Source organism: Theropithecus gelada, chromosome 2 (assembly GCF_003255815.1).
Source record: "Theropithecus gelada isolate Dixy chromosome 2, Tgel_1.0, whole genome shotgun sequence".
Taxonomy (NCBI): Eukaryota; Metazoa; Chordata; class Mammalia; order Primates; family Cercopithecidae; genus Theropithecus; species Theropithecus gelada.
The window spans coordinates 34,451,207-34,469,001 of record NC_037669.1 but is presented as its reverse complement, the minus strand read 5'-3'; the positions used below and the strand labels follow the sequence as shown (position 1 = coordinate 34,469,001).

The following is a 17,795-nucleotide window of genomic DNA, read 5'->3' as shown; positions in this document are numbered from 1 at the left end:
TCTCCCCTATCTTAACCTACTCTCAAGATAAGTTCAGAAATTTTATTAGGCTGTCATGGAAGAGTTGATATTTAACAAGGTCACAAAGCAACTAATTTTTATTAATTAGTTACTTTTAATCCCCATTCACATTCCTATTCCTGTCTACACCCATAGGTAAGCATATTTTATTGTCTATTGGACCAATTTTGCATGAAAATGTTAGGAGATAAAGTCAGACAAGTAGTAAGGGACATACTGTATTGGTCTAACAAACCATAGTAAAGGCTTTAGAATCCCAAGCATCAGTGAACCTGAAAAAGTCTAATGGGTAGGAGAGTCTTTGAAATCACAACCACCACCCTATTTTTTCAGAATGACCAGATGAGACACTTCAGCCAAAGGCTGGAAGCCTAGATATAAGAGCTGGATTTAGGCTATTTGTTAACTGTGATATTTCTGACCAGTATAAATAAAAATAAACTGTGCTTAACTGGACCTTTGTTCTTTGCCTATTGAGCCAGCTTTACCCATCAATTTACCCCATTTGGCAGCCTTACCTAAGAGAAGCTTAGGGAGTAGTAGCAAATGTGTTTTTCAGCACACTGAAGACCTTATAGAACATATCTATAAGGTCTCCATTTCCAAAGTGTAGGATTTAAGACACTAAACAAAAATTTTAAATATTAGATAGATGTTCCCTTGTACTAACTGTTCACTGAACTAAGAATTATAGGATTCCTGTGTATTTAATAGCATATACATAAATCACTTTGCAAAGGAAAGAGATGTTAAAAGTTCACATAAGACATATATGATCTCTAACCAAGTCCTTCCAAGGTGAACCAATTTGCTACACTTACTTGTGAGAATGACAGAAATCTGATAGTTTGCCTAAAAGATGGGATATTTAGAAAAAGTCATGTTCTTGTCCATTTATGTCTAAATATTTAAAACTTTGAAGCCATGTTACTAGTAGAACCGAGGGAAATAGCCTAGAATTTTTCTTGTCACTTACAGAGATGACAGACTTACAATATGATGATTCTTTTGAAAACTTCTTACAAGACCTAGAACTTGTCTGGCTCCATTTATCTGGCCAGGATGTATTTCTATGATTTATCCAATGAGATTCTTAGCAGAGCCTCACATTTACTGCATAAGACAATTATATTTATTTTCTCTGCCATGACAAAAACCACTCTATACTATAAACATAACGTTAAAGACGTTAAAGGTTGCTTTTTTTTCTTTTTTTTTTTTAGCATGTGGACAGAGTCTGTAAAAGCTTTTTTCAGTTTCATCATGTTGACAAGCTGATTCCATTAAATCACCCACCATCATCATGTTCACTTTTTTTTTTTCTTTTTTGAAAAGTTAGAAAACAGTGATCATCTTAGAGTTTTCAAGGCATTCCCTTTGGAAAAAATAAATCTGGAAAAACATGAGTCTGTTCCTTCAAATGGAAAAAAGGCCCTTCTCTTGAAGCTATTCAGGATAGGGAAGGAGCTCTCGGTCTTTTACCCCCAGTAAGACTGGATGTTTTTTAAACATTCTGAGTATAGATCAAACTTCTCTACCTCCGTGTTTATTATGTATTATTTGCTATTTCAAATGGACACTGCAAGAAGTTAAATGAATGACATGAAAGAGATTTGTTCGAGGATATTTTAGTACTTTGCACCCTCAGATGCAATGCAATTAGATAATATTTTAGGATCACACTGCTGGTTTGAATTAGGGCAGATATACCCTGCTCCTCCCAACACCATGCTTTCCTCACTGAGGTAAAAAAAATCATATGATCATACTGCTGCTGGGTCATTTAAAGCATTGAGTGGATGTGTGAAATGAGAAAAAAAAAAAAAAAAAGCTCAGTATGGGGTTAATTAGCTCTGTGGCGTGGTGGGTGGGTCACTTCCTCAGAACCAAATCATGCAGGAGGAACCATGCATGTGCAGACTGACAAAATTAAAAGAAAGCCCATGAACCTTCAGACTCTAGGACAAAAATTGATTGCCTTTGGAAACAAGAAAGGAACGCTTTCATGCAGTGAGTACTTTGGGCTTCACTGGTCAGAGACGAAGGGACTTCCCTTGAAGTGTCGGCTCAGGCCACTGTCGTATACTGAAAATGAATCTATGGTTTGAGAGAGACCTGGCAAATCTGGTACTTTTAAAAATTTACCTCTGCTGACACTTTTTAAAATCATGTCTTTCTCAATTAGTATACTAGCCTTATTTTTGAGGTCTCATCTTGGAAACAACATAATTTCTTCCCCAAAGTACGGGTGAATCCTTCATATTTTCGTAATTGTGTTTCACGGTATTTCACAGACTGCTGTGGGTTCCCTGCCTGCTGAGATTCGTTCAGCTGTGGTTTGGCCTGAAGGGTTCCCACTAGGTTATTTACAATCTAATCCTTGAAGTGGGAGGTTAAGGAGCAGATAGAAAACATCCTCGATCCCTGGATCATTAATAGGTGAATACAAGAATGCAGATATTTACAAGGAAATCTCACAGGCCAGGATTTCTAGGGCAGAAAGATATTGTGAAAGGCTCCTGGAGCATATGCTGACAAGGAGCCAGGAACCAATGGAAATTATCCATGAGGAAAACACTGACAAATATGTTAATAAAATTTCAGTGCAAACCATTTGAGGTTTCTTATGTTTCTGCCTAAATTACTCTGACTTTAGTAGTAACAGCACTTCATGGAGTATACATAGAGTCACCAAATGTTTATGACTTTTGAGAAGAAGAATGTGTGTGTATAATGTATGCATTTATAGGTATATATCTTTATTCGAAGTAAAACTATAAGCACAATTGGCTTCTTGAGGTGGGGAGCAAATGACCCCTTTTAGCAGTATACTTGGAAAACTCGAAGCATCTAGGACAGAATTTGCCACCACCACACACACATACACGCGCGCACACACACACCCCAAATACTTTGCTTATTACCTGTGATAAAAACTGAATTTGGATCTTCTATCAACGGTTAAGAAAATGCATATTCCCCTAAGTAGAGGTATTAAAACAATTAAATGAATATATTTTTAGCAAACTGAGAGCAAGGGTGGGGAGATGGAGAGCTCACTAAGAGTATCCCCAAAGAAGCAGTCCCAGCCACATTTCTGTTTCTTCAACTGCCTGATGACAGGAATGTGGATGTGGAAATAAATAGGACTAAAAGGTGAGGGAAGCAGAGAGTAAGTTTTGCTAATTCTAACAACCTATGTTATCAGCTTATTCCACAGCTTTTCAAAATTCAAGTTGCTGGTTAACTTGACTCCTTTGCTGTTCCGTTCATTCCGTTCATTATGAAACAGCATAAGCAATGGCTACATACACTAACCGTTATACTAGTTAGGTTGTCAAAGTTAGCTTAATGCCAACTTTATTTTCTGTAGTCACACTGAACAAAACGTTTCTTTTGAAAGGTCTTAGTTAGACCTCTGCCCTCCCAACTCCTGATCACAGTAGTAACCAACCTCAAGAAGTCATTAGTGAAGACTGGAACAATATCCTGTAACAAGTCAGCTATGAAGAAATTGGCATAGTTTGTCTCTTTGATTCATGTTCTTATGGAAATAATGGGTTGCAAAATAAAACTGCATTTCTTTCTCTCTCAAATTCATTTTTTCACTGGATCTTCTTTGCAAGTTACATTGGAATGAAGATTTTATTTTTGTTTTTTTAACAAAGTTCGAATAACACTCAAAGGCTTTAAAAGCCAAAGTCCATCTTTAGATATAGCTTTCTTCTATAATGTACTGCCAGTTTCTTATGTATGTGTATTTTTACCTTCCTGATGCCTTCGCCTGTTGATTGGTACATGTTAGTGCTTTGCTTATAAGAGTTGGGCAATAGTTCAGTGATCCAGTCCAAATCTGGGCCATAGATAGAATGGACTCATCTTCTATTTAAGAAAAGTGGCAAACTGCTTTAAATGAATTTGGTTCAGACAAGGTCATTGGAGCTGTTCATCTAACCCTGTGCTGTATGTAATGGACGCTTCTGCTGAGCTCCAAAGCTACAAGGTAAAGAGACAAAGAAAGCCACTAACTTGCCACCCCTGTTAGACCTTATCTGTGAGTCTGTTTTTAGATTTACATTTTTAATCATATGGGGCACATTTTGGTCATTTAAAGGAATTGTTTATTGATTCTCCCGTTGTCTTTGAAGATAGTCCAGGAAATAATAGTGATTTCATATATTACTTTCCGGACCTTTAAAAAACTTTTTCTTTAATTGGAAATTGAGTTTATATACATATTCAATAAGAGGTTTATGAAATATTCAGCAAATTTCTTAGACATTAAAGAATTGTTAGACTGTTTTACTCTAGCTAATCACTATGTTAAAACTTTAGTAAATTTGGGTACATTTTTCCCAATTTTATTTGTTATATGCAGTTGGCAAATTGAATCAAAAGTGTAAGAACCATATATTACTATTTTGAATTTAATAACTTACCAACTCTCTGTATTGCTTATTTCTCTTTAAACTATAGAATGTATTTTACTCAACTGTATGGTGATTCTGTATAATTTTTAGGGTTAACATTTTATAGAATTTTATGGAATCATACAGTGTTAAACAAGACTAGAAAAGTTATTGAATTCATTCTCCTGACTGGAGGCAGAGCTGCATTTATTCTATCCAAAATAGACGAAGATTTTTCCTATTTTAAGAGAGTCAGGAAGAAAGAAATTTCAGAACTGCTCTTAGCAATCTATTTGATTATTTACCACTTGCATATTTAGAATGTTCATCTTTAAGTCTAAAATTCTGCACTGGACGGTTTAATGTCATTTTGCCCTAGGACAAAAATGCTGATCATTATCCTCTTTGTAACAACTTTTCTTATAGTCAAAAAACTATAAAGACACACTTCAGCTCTTTCTTCCCTAAGCTAAATTATCCCAGTTTTTTAAACATTTACTTTTGTTTTTATAGCTCTTTCTATACCTGAGTGGCAAAGGGGACTATTTTTAAAAGCTCTGTCATATATGATGCCTCTTAGAGAGGCACTGCATATTTTAATTTCACTGTGCTGATGTGGAAACAGCCACAACTTTTTCATTATATGCTGATGGACAAGGCATTTGTGTTCATTTAACCTTGAGGTTTAAACTTGTTCCCGAAAAAGTAACTGACTCATAGCATTGGCCAGACCCAGGAATAAAGAGCATCAGTTTTCCTAATCTTCAAGCTCATCTTGCCCCCACTCCTAAAATGCACTAAAATTAACTTTTCCTTGACCTCTCTCTGGTGCTATTTATTTACTGATTTAACAACTTTCTTCTGTCATCTCTGCCTCCTAAAATAGATGGACAGCATTTATTCAACAAACATTGGAGTGTCGTGCTGTGTTTCACACACTATGCTAGGCTTGGGAGATTCAAGTGTGAACTGTTAGCTGACTCAGGGACATAAATGTCCCAGGCCATGTTCAGAAAGGAGCAAATAGTCTGTCACCGTATATAAAGAAGTAGTGGTGGGAAAATTTTTCTTAAAACTAGAGAGGTGGGCCCGAGCCAGACTGTGAAAGGTCTTGGAGGCTCTTAAACAAATAGTTGGTAGTGACAAGTCTAAATGATTAGACCACATGATAGCAGTGCCACGCCTTTCCAGCATCCCTTAAGGAGATAAGCTTACTGTAATTCAAAGATCCTGGTACGTCAATCCATTTGGAATTTACAGAGCTGCAATTTCAGTAGTTTAAGATATAGAAGAGAAGGTTCTTTGGAATCAGATTGTAAAGGGTTCCTGAATGTCATCATGCTAAGGAATTGTATCTATTTTATCAGCAATAAAAAACCATCCTAAATGTATTAAACAAATTCGGTCCTTGCCACCCCTCCCAGCACTACTGCTTTCATTTCATTCTAGTCTCTCAGACCCTATCCCCAAAAGCATCAAGAAGGAACAGGGAGACTCACATGGGGTGGGATGGAGTGTTACATTGTATCTTGGCAATGTCTCAGGCGCAGAAGCAGTCCCAGACCTAATTGCTGAACTTTAAAATCTTCTCTCTTTATTGATTATAACCTTATTTCATCATCAAAATTTTGAAGACTGGCCATTTTTTAGGATTGTTATCATAGCATCTTAAGAAAAAGAGACCTCAGTATCATTCTCTTATTGTTCTTCTTGAGATGGATCCAAAATAATGTGGGTTTTGGAAAGCAGACCCCAAGATATGTATGACCATTTATGGCATTTATAGTCTCCTTCTTCCTGACCAAAAGAAATGAAAATACATCAAGAATCTGGCCTGCAGGAAACCCCAAAGTATCTAGAGAGTGATGGCACAGGTTCTGTATGCACATATAAATACCCTTGCATCTGGCTTTATCTTGTAAACCTTTTGCCAAATAGAAAACAGAGAATTAAAAACTCCAAATTCAGAATGCATGAAATGTCATTAAATCTAGTACAAATTTTTTTGAATCTGTCAGATAAAGGAAATCATGTATCCAGAGTAGAGATGGAATATCAGTTGACAGGCACTTAATTTTGAGAGACATGTAAATCTAAAAATCTAATAGTGCCTCATCCTTTGAAAACACTGAAAACCAGAAAGGTATTAGGAAAATCAATAAGGTAAAAATCATCATCCTACTATTTGGAATGACTCCCACATAAGAATTAATTAACGCAATACTTCTAGAACATTAAAGGGATGTTAAAACAGTATCTCTACACATAGAAAACAAACATATACACCCATCTAACTTTTAGACAGAGTAGTTAAAGAAAAAAGATTGGAAATATTAATTAAGATTGGAAATAAGAGGTCATTTCTGTCCTGTTGTCACACCATTTACCCTCTTCAGCTAGAAGGGTAAGTGTTGAACTTCAGTTCATCCAAATTCCTCAGCTCTGTCATCAATGCAGTGACACATTCTAATTTTCTGACTCATTTGTGATGAATAATCTCTCCCTTTTCTATTCACAGTGCTGAAAGTAACCAATTTTTGTGTGAGTTATGATTACTTATTTTCCCTTTTTTTATTGCACTATTATTGTTTTCTCTTAGCAGAATTTGTCTCACTCTTTATCACCCAGTGTGAATCTCATGTTCAGAAAAGCCCATGGACAGTAATAGTGCCTAGGATTGGAGTTAGTCAAGAGGAATAAGAGTCTGATGACCCAGATTCCGTTTTTAACCCAGCCAGATACCTCAGCTGGCAAGTGGTTCAGCTTCCTCACCATAAAATGGGTATAATAATAGCTTTCCCTTACCACTGTGAAATATTTAGAATGCAAATCAAGCCAAACCTGTCTCCTTCCAAAGAGAAGCTTAAACTAGCCTGCGTAATCCTGAATGAGCCCAGATTCAAGGGGAAACATAAAGTGGGAAACACCTAAAGGTAGTGTAATTTAGTGGTTAAAAATATGTAGACTTTGGAATGGCACACACTTATTCAGATGCCAGCAGCTGTATGATCTGAGCTAAGTTTCCTAATTTCTCAGATTCCCCTTTTTTCTGTAGTAAATTGGAAGTAACAGTATTTTCTCTTGTAGTGGGGATTAAATGATATGCTGTTAACCATGCTTCTCAAACTGTTCCACTTGGGTGATCCTCAAATTAGAGTGAGTGATCCAATACTAAGGGTGCCCGCCAGGACATTGCTTGAAGTTGTCTGCCACAAACAAGACTTTTCAGTGAAGTCTCAGGTTTCACCCAAAAAATATATATACAAATTTTGCTTTCAGTGCCTCAATATATTCTTGTTTGTTTCACTCAACCAGAAGTTCCATGAGGACAAGAACAGTATCTGTTTTCTTGTTTGTATAACATCGAATAAATAGTTATTGGATAAATGAATACGTGTACAAATAAGAGTTTAAATTACTTGCCCACAAGGAATACTGACCCTCCAGGAAGACAGCTATGTATTTATTATTTATTTTGTGGCTTTTTCTACTCCCGTTACATTGCTCACATTCCTGGGTATACTCATATCCAAATTTGAGAAAGATTTATTTTTCAAAGTATCTGAAGGACTCAGTAAATAGTGACTCTTATTATCATTATCATCTCTCTGCTCAGTACTCCTCTACTCCATTGTTGCCAAGGCTTTGTAGACTTTTTTAAAAAAGAAATTATAAAGGACTAGGAAGGTAGGAGTCTGGCAGGCCTCCAAAGAAGCCTGTGTGGCTCTAACCACATACCCTTACCCACTTAGAACTCTCTTTTTTATACATTTTCTTTGCTCCTGGCTTTAGTTTATAGTGTTTCATTAAAACTCTCTAGAGATGAGTAGCTATGGGATTGAAAGAGGGTTTTCTCCCCTCTCTGCCTGGGCCGGGGTTCCTAACCTGGGATTCATGAATGGCCTTCATAGAGTCTAGGAGTTCCTTGAAACTTGGTGTTTTTGAGAAGTGATCTGGAGAAAGAGTCTCATAGGGATCTGTATCACTTCAAAATGTTGAAAACCACTGCTGTAGAACTTTATGTAAACTACACTAGAATTGACTTCAAAGTTACAATTAATAATATTTTTGATTCTTTGAGATTGATACCATATAATAATTTCAACTCATTAATTATATGATGAAGATTAAACTTCACCCCTCATCATCTCCCTCTCTCTGCTCATCCCCCACCCTCCACCCTGATGTTTTAATGTCCTGAATTACTTGGGCTTTACAGTTTTATACTCTGCTAGATATATTTATGCTTTGAACCAAGTGTGCTTAATGCAAATATTTTTAATCCTCTGTGAAACCATTATAGATAATTCTTTGCATTTCAGATAAAAACAACTTATAGACATATAAGGTGAAGATCATTTAAGTGGAAAGAGCATGTATCAATGAAATAGCAATTTGAATTGAGCAAATATAAATCTATGTAGATTATAACATATTCTCAGAATTACATAGCAGATTATAATTCAGTCAAGAAGTAGGCATCTTTTGATGCCCATGAACATTTATGAATTGTGTAAGAATTCTGAGATTAAATTTTTAGCCATAGTGTTAAGTTTGGGATCAATATTATCATTTTATATTAACATATAAGTACAACAATTATATCCAATAAAAACTTTCCATTTAACTTGGCTTTAATTTGCTTTAGACTGTGACATACATACTGTGATTTTTCTCTCCATTTTGGATTCCTATCATTGACAGCCAGCCTGTGTGTCATTTGACATCCAGGAAAGATAGTTTTTCACTCCAGACCTTGGATGTATTAGCCAATTTGGGTACAATTTACAATGATCTCTTTTGAGCACATCAAAAATTTAATTTTGACTAATTTTATTAATAAATACTCATTGAAATTTAGAAAAGAAAGTTATGTGCTTAGATATAAGAACACAAACACTAGGTATAGTTTTAAAAGAGCATAATATTGTTGAGAGTTATTGGGTTTATAACATGCAACAGAAAAATAATCATTGAACATATTTCATAGAAAATTGCTAATATTTTCTTCTTCTCCCCAAAGGTTAGAAAAGACAGCAAGTCCAAAAAAGGAAGAGGGAAAGAAAGAAAGAGAGAGTATTGTGGGAAAGGAGAGAGGGAAGGGAAGGAAGAAGGGAGAGAGGGAGGGAGGAAAATCGTAAGAAAATAGGTCCCAGTGCCATAGTCTAATATCCTGGCTTGTAGAGAAGACTAGAATATAGCAAAACCTAGAGCTTTAAAATCTTTGAAGACTAGTCAGTCTTTTATATATATATTTCAAATTTGTATGTACTTTCAATGAATCATACATAATCTAATTATCTTGCTTAAAATTTTCATTAAACTCATCAATTTTGTGAAACAATTTTAAAGCACTGGAGATCTTCAACCTCCCTTGTGTTAGCATGTATAATGATCCAGGCTGGAGATTTTCATCTTAGCTCGTCTTGTCACCATCCTTCACACCTGCATGTACTTGAGTGAGGTTTCACATTGACCACAAAGGGAAATCATTTCTTTGAAGAAATCTCTACAATAGTGCAATTGTCACAAAAACTTTCCAGGACAGGAGATGTCTTTAATTGCTGGTTTTCTGCTTTAGCCTTTTCAGTCCAAAGATACTTAATCATGTCCTTCTACTTGATCTCCTTTAGTGAAGTTTGTTTTGCATATTTCTGGAGGCCTTATGTGAAGTTGTTAAAATCATGGTGTCAGACAGGCAAGATTGAATCAGCCTGTATTAAATCCTTGATATGTTTTAGTGGGCTCGAGGTAGAGGGACCTGCTTTGTTTTCTCAGAATCTTTTTTTGGTTTATTAATTTCTCATAGGTCTCCCCCTACTTCAGTTTTATCCTTCTAAGAGAAGTTATCAAAACACTGATGGGTCCGGGCGTGGCGGCTCACGCCTGTAATTCTAGCACTTTGGGAGGCCAACGTGGGTGGATCACCTGAGTTCAGAAGTTCGAGACCAGCCTGGTCAATATGGCAAACCCCATTTCTACTAAAAATACAAAAATTAGCTGGGCATGGTGGCACGTGCCCGTAGTTCCAGCTACTCGGGAGGCTGAAGCAGGAGAATCGCTTAAACTCAGGAGGCAGAGGTTGCAGTGAGCTGAGATCGTGCCACTGCACTCCAGCCTGGGTAACAGAGGGCGAGTCCCTCTCCAACAACAACAACAAAAAAGCACAATGATGGGCAGACCGGTCCTACAATAGCTTTTTTTGGCCTGTGATTTTTTTTTTTTTTTTTTTAACAGAGTCTTGTTCTTGTCACCCAGGCTGGAGTGCAGTGGCACGATCTGGGCTCACTGCAACCTCCACCTCCCAGGTTCAAGCAATTCTCCTGCCTCAGCCTTCCGAGTAGCTGGGATTACAGGCACCTGCCACCATGCCCGGCTAATTTTTGTAGTTTTAGTAGAAACAGGGTTTCACCATGTTGGCCAGGCTGGTCTCGAGCTCCTGACCTCAAGTGATCCACCCCCCTGGCCTCCCAAAGTGCTGGGATTTATAGGCACGAGCCACCGCGCCTGGCCTGGCTTGTGATTTAAAGAGTGAAATATCAGATTTTAAACATAGAACAATAAAACTGTTAGGGTCAGCTCCTCCAAAATCTGAAATTTTCATCACCAAACAGTGATGTGTTTGGTGGGACAGATGATTTGTTTAAAATCACTTTACAGATTATTTTCAACCATAGAGGGGACTTTCTAGGCTGGTGATAAGGAGTAGAGGCAGTTTTAGAAGGCAAGCCCAGGGCAAACTTAGGACTGAGTTCTTAGCAACACACGAATGTATTGAATTTCTTCACAGGAACTTCTGGACATTAAACATACTAAATATACCTTAAAAGAGAGAAAGTTCATCAGGGTTTGACTCATCTTTGTCAAAATTAGCTAAAATTGATCATGTACTATATAGTAAAGCTTTTACCTAATCAGTGCTGCCCAATAGAAATGTCTACAATAATAGAAATATTTTCTATCTCTGCTATCCAGTAAGGCAGCACCAGCCACATGTGGGTATCGAGCACTTGAAATGCAGCTGCCAAGACTGAGGAACTAAATGTTTAGCTTTTTATTAAATGTTAAATAATTTAAATTTTAAAAGACAAATGTGGCTAGTGCTATTGTATTATATGGTAACATAGCTCTACCAAATCCTATTGAGAGGTGACAATGTGCTAGCAGCCCTCACTCTCAGCGCCTCCTCGGCCTCGCCATCCACCGGCGGCGCTTGAGGAGCCCTTCAGCCCGCCACAGCACCGTGGGAGCCCCTCTCTGGGCTGGCTGAGGCCGGAGCCGCCTCCTTCTGCTTGCGGGGAGGCGTGGAGGGAGAGGCGCCGGCGGGAACTGGGGCTGCGCCCGGCGCTCGCGGGACAGTGTGAGTTCCGGCGGGCGCGGGCTCGGGCTTGGCGAGCCTAGCACACTGAGCGGCTGGCCGACGTCGCCGGCCCAGAACAGTGAGGGGCTTAGCACCCGGGCCAGCAGCTGCGGAGGTTGCGCCTGGTCCCCCAGCAGTGCCGGCCCGCGGACGCTGCACTCAAATTCTCACCCGGTTTAGCTGCCTCCCTGCGGGGCCGGGCTGGGATCTGCAGCCCGCCATGTCTGAGCTCCTCCCCTGCGGTGGGCTACCGCGCGGCCTGAGCCTCCCGGAGGGGCGCCGACCCCCGCTCCGTGGCGCCCGGTCCCATCGATAGCCCAAGGGCTGAGAAGTGCAGGCGCGGCTCGGGACTGGCGGGCAGCTCCGCCTGCAGCCCTGGTGCAGGATCCACTGGGTGAAGCCAGCTGGGCTCCTGAACTGGATGGGGACTTGGAGACCTTTTCTATCTAGCCAGAGGATCATATGTGCACCAATCAGCACTCTGTATCTAGCTAACCTAGTGGGGACTTGGAGAACTTTTCCGTGTAGCGTTCTGTGTCTAGCTCAAGGATTGTAAATGCACCAATCAGCACTGTGTCTAGCTCAGGGTTTGTGAATACACCAATAGGTACTCTGTATCTAGCTAACCTAGTGGGGACTTGGAGAACTTTTCCGTTTAGCACTCTGTCCAGCTCAAGGATTGTAAACACACCAATCAGCACTCTGTCAAAACGGACCAATCAGCTCTCTGTAAAATAGACCAATCAGCTCTCTGTAAAATGGACCAATCAGCAGGATGTGGGTGGGGTCAGATAAGGGAATAAAAGCAGGCTACCTGAGCCGGCAGTGGAAACCGGTTGGAGTGTCGTTCCATGCTGGGGTAGCTTTGTTCTTTCGCACTTTGTAGTAAGTTTTGCTGCTGCTCACTGTTTGGGTCCACGCTGCCTTTATGAGCTGTAACACTCACCGCCAGGGTCTGTGGGTTCATTCTTGAGGTCAGTGAGACCGAGAACCCACCAATTCCAGACACACTGTATGATACATAATTGGAAAAAAATTGACAAAGAAAGGTCTTTGCACTCCTTGTGCTGGGAAGTACTGTCTTGGTCATCATAGCTGGGGGTGTTTTATGAAGTTTTTGTGAAGCTGGATCTCCTTTATTTTGAGGCTAGAAGTGACAAAATAGGCTCCTTTAGGAACAACCAGTCTCATCTATACCTAGATTTGCTTGCTTTCTTCCCACTATATCATTTTGCTTTTATATATTGGTTTTGCATAATATATAGATTTGCTTTTAATTCCTTATTTTTTCTTTGGTTTTCAGATCTTTGACCATCAGTCTGTGACTTGCCCCTTCTCTTTACGTAAGTAAAAGTGATTTATTTACCTTTAAAAAAAAAAAAAGCGTTGGGTTTAGAAAATTGTGGTCTTCATTGGCATATTTCCTAGTTGATTTTGTTGTGGTTTCTAGTGCTTCTGTAGTGTGTATTAGTTTCTTTTGAGTTTGGAGTCTATGCTGTTGGTGGTTGCTAACCATGAGGGTGCAGAAAATACCAGCAGCCCAGACACCGTACTTCTATAAAGGCTGCCCTTTACTTGGCTGCAGCTGCTGTTTGCAAAAGTCACTGCTCTTTTAAAGTATAGCTTGTATTATTCAGCCAAATACCAGCAACAGTTGGGCTTTTGCTCCCCTGTCAATCACTGGGCAATTATGTATTCTTCAGTTATGTACCCATCCCTACGTCCAGTAGTTTTTAATTTTAACTTCTAGATCAGAGCTTTCATTTATTGACAAAATTTCTAATATCCCTTTACTAAGTACAAAACTGTAAAGTAAATAGGCTAAACTTTTGTGCAAAATTTTGAAGTCTACAGGAGGAAAAAAAAGAAATCCCAGATTCACATGTGCCAGAAGGTTTATAAAGGTACCACTCTTTTTTAGAAAAGATGGAAAGGCATTTGGGGGAAAAAAAGACCATTTGATTTTATATGAAAAAAAGGGAACGTTAATTATTTAAAGTTCAAACCAGGCTGCATTGAATGGGTTTAAATAAATTTCATTTTAAACTGCTTAAAAGAGATTCTAGGCCAGTGAATGGAAATAATCAAAGTCACTTACAAGAGACACCACCCAAGAGATCTAGAGGTAGTGATAGTTACCTAATGTGATAAATAGTTATCGATATCCTCTGGCTGCTTCCCACTCTCAGGTGAGCACTGTCCCTTATTCACATTATATATTGCTTCACTGACTCCTCACTTCAAGGTATTTCTTGTATTGTAATCATTTGCACAGAATGGAGGTTCCCATGGCTATTTTGTTTGTGCAAGCCTTCCACTAACATTCCTAGAAGATAGTGGCAAATGTATTTAGTGGCAGAATCCTCCAAAGGATGCTAAGGCTAAAGTGTAACGTGACAGTTTATTTGACAGAGAAAGGCGATTGATTAAACTCCGGAAAGACTGGAGCTGTGTATAATGCATTTATACAACAGGGGTGGGTCCTACCTGCCCCTGACAAGTCTTGTTATTCTCTATTTCAGTGTTGATAGAGTGGGTCTGTTAATGCTTTGGAGGATGTCAATATGCATGCTTATGGTTACCACTTTATATCTGCACAGCCCTCCCCTCAGTTACCTAGCACTCCATATTTCTAGTCCTCTGACTGGCAAATCATTTTTGTTACAGTTCTTTTGTGTAAAAACAGTTCACATAATAGCTCTGTGTTAGACAAGGCATTAATCCTCACATCACCGGGATGAGTCAGCACAGTGCACTCCTGCCCGCACGGCTCAGCTATTGTGACGTCAGTGCTATAGGGCGAGCCTCAGACACAAGCAGTACAGGGGACCTGTGTCACCAATTAGGAATCAAAGGGGAGACTTTTGAGATAAAAAGTGTTGTTGAAAGCCTGTCTCTGGCTCATAGGAAAATGCAAATCTGATTCTATGCTACATCAATCATCAGTCACGTAGCTTCTAGAAATATACTATTTTTTAACTACACATAAGGCTGGGGGAGTGACCTGTAATGAGAAGATAATCTGTTCGTATACCCATGACCTTGTCCCATCCCTGGGCCAGGCTTCATATTTGCTTGGCTTGTTCCAAATCTTGAAGCTGCTGTCATATCAGCAGGGTGACCGGGCTTATGACAGTCCTACTGTCCTAAAGTACCCCACAGACACAGTTGATGGTTGATGGCTCCAGGGTGGTGCCCCAGAGACCCAACAAAAGGAAAAGAAATGTCCATTGTCCCTTGAGAACAGATCAGAACATTATCTCCCCAGTGCTTTGACTCCAAGTGCCTCTTCAATGGCCTCCTCTAAACAGGTACCGAATTCTGTTTGTTTGATCTTCTCTTCTTAGCAGTGCATTTAGTCCAGTATCACAATCTGTATTTGACCTGGATTTCAGTAGGAACTGAAAAGCTGTCAGATGTTCTCCCAAGAATTTTCCATTCCATTACTGTTTAGCAGAAACAAAGAGGAACCCTCCATAATCTGCCATTCTACCTTGAAGCGCGGGTAGCACAGACTTACCTTATTTGGGAAACCTGGATCTTATGAGTTAGGTCTGTCTACAATTCAGATTCAGATGTATTCTCAGGGCAATATATTTCTGTATTGAATATTAAGTCTTGAAAAGGGTGTTAATTTACAGCCTTAATGGCATTCTCTGTTAAAAAGACCTTTCTCCATCACAGAATTTATCCCTCACTCTTACTGTCACCCCAGCCAGTCACCAGCCCCTGCCATACCCATCAGAAAGTGCCTTACTGCTGGGATCTTCTGCCTTCATTAGATTGCTAATGGGCTCCTACTATGCTTATAAAAGCTAACACTGCTACTTGGCTTCGTTTTGATTAATTATCATGCGCAGGTCTTTATTTAGTTTTCATTCAACAAACATTTATGGAAAGCTAGTCACTATGCTTGGTTGTGGAAATTCTGAGATAAATAAGAAATGCTTTCTTTTGTTAGAAATCTCAGTCTGATAGGGGAAATAAATAAGTGAATAAAGACTATAGCATATGATAGACACTGAAATGCAGGTGTATACAAGACATAGTAAGAGGAATGAAGAAGGAGTGCCCATTTGCATGTGGTAAGTTGCCCAGGCTGGGTCTTAAAGTCAGAAGAGTAAATTGCAGTTTACCAGGTAGATATGAAAGAGCAGAAAGAAAAGCGGATCATAATTGAGAAAAATGTAAGAGCATTTACAAAATCAGGAGGCGTTAAGTAACAACGGGATCCAGAGGAGTGAATAGTTCGGTGTGGTTGAAACATGGTGGTTGAAAGAGTAGTATGAGATTGGGCTGGAAAGTAGGCAAGGGACCTTGCCTACCATATGGAGGACCTTGTATGTCATGCAGAGAAGTTTGGACTTGATCCTGCAGGCTCAAGGAGGCTTTGAAGAATTATAAACAGATGTATGTTTTAGAAAGAGCACTTGGTGAAAGTGGAGAGAGTGGCTAAGAATAGGGAGGCCAGGTCAAAGGTAAAAACCAAAGGCCTGAACTGTGCTGTAGGGGTAGGATGGAGGGGAGCGGCTATTTGGTAGTGTCGAAATAGACATTAACCTTTGTGTAATTCCAGCGTATCTTGGCCTATTACATAATCTTTGCCTTCTAGGAGAAAGGCTGATACATTGTGTGGAGTCAAATTTCAGACCAAAATACATCCTTATGGGATCTTCAGCAAAGACCTCAATTTGAATATGACCTCACTTTGAGCTACTGCCCGCTGGTCGCCAGGCTCGCATACCTCCTACTGCCCGTGGTGGGTGTAGGGGAAGAGCAGGCAGATAAGGAGAAGACATTCCCAGTGTCCTGCTTTTCTCTTCTTTCACCTGGAAATGAAACAGTTTCTAAATAATGCCCCCCTAAAGTCAATCAATGCCCCAATTTCCTATCATTTTCTCATTGCTCCCTTTTTCTAAGCAAAATTTCCAAACCATTGAACTGAATTGCAACTTATGCACAGCCGGGTGTTGAAACAATTCAGTGTATTCATTCCTTCTCTCTGAATTAGAGTTCACCATAAGTGTGCTTTTCTCTTGTTCACTTTGGGCTGCCAGGACAATTTAAAGGAAATTTTCAACAGCTTATGTTTCATGTACTATGTTCTCTTTTGCAAATGGGAGGATATGCGTGGGTGTGTTTAAGCCTTCTCTATATTGCTTTCTGGAGAAAGGTTTGGGAAGATGAACAAGACGAGGAGTGGGGACCTATTGAAAGCCCAGGTCCCCCAGTGACCTGAGTGCAGAACGTAGGCTGGTGATCAGATGGTCAATTATGTGTTTGTCAAAACACAGTGGGCTGCATTCCAGGCTGCCAGCTTTGGAAGCCCAGCTTCTGCCAACCAAATGTCATCTGGGAACATGCAACACTGGGCACTGTGAAGGAGTTTGAAATAGACCATGCCACAGCCAACCTACTGCCAGTCTTATAGCACCAATATGGCATGCACAGCCGGGCCCCATGTTTCAGAGCTCAGGAATTCACTGTACTAAATTCAAGAGGTCAGATGGGTTCATGTTTTCAAAGCCTATGTTCTCTGCTTTGAACACTGTGACTTGCTCCTCAGCAATTTCCAAGGGATTTTTCCAGTCACATCTCTGTGGAAACCATTCTTTTTGTGATGGTTATAAGATCCCTGTAAATGTCCCAGAGGATAGGAAAAAAATAAAATAAACTTGCTCTGACAATGACTGTGATTTCGACAGAGGGATTCCAACTCTTAGGAAACTACATTAAAGGTGCATAGCTTTTAAAATATCAGGAACCACCTTGGCAACTTATAAAAAGCAGAAGGGCTTTGCCTATTTTATAAAGTGATTTGCATATACCTGCATAAATAATGTCCCCACCTGTACTTTTATGCATTTAGGTTGAATAAATTAAATTTTGTGATCTTTAAAATACTCCCTGTCTTAAATTGCTCAGACACCATTTTCAGGACCCTTCCTTCTCATTTCTTTTGGCTAGTGATAAGAGTGGCTATTTTTTTTTCAATCTTTTGACTC

The 17,795-nt window shown here is 39.4% G+C and overlaps 1 protein-coding gene across 2 annotated transcripts in view; it reads left to right on the top strand.

The window, feature by feature from the left end:
- Positions 1 to 17,795, top strand: part of ZBTB20 (zinc finger and BTB domain containing 20) — a 293,026-nt gene that overhangs the window by 112,690 nt on the left and 162,541 nt on the right. For both annotated transcript variants that reach the window (XM_025375061.1, XM_025375060.1), the window contains exon 2: positions 13,094 to 13,133. The gene's annotated coding sequence lies outside the window, so the exon portion shown is untranslated. The remainder of the gene's footprint in view (positions 1 to 13,093; positions 13,134 to 17,795) is intronic.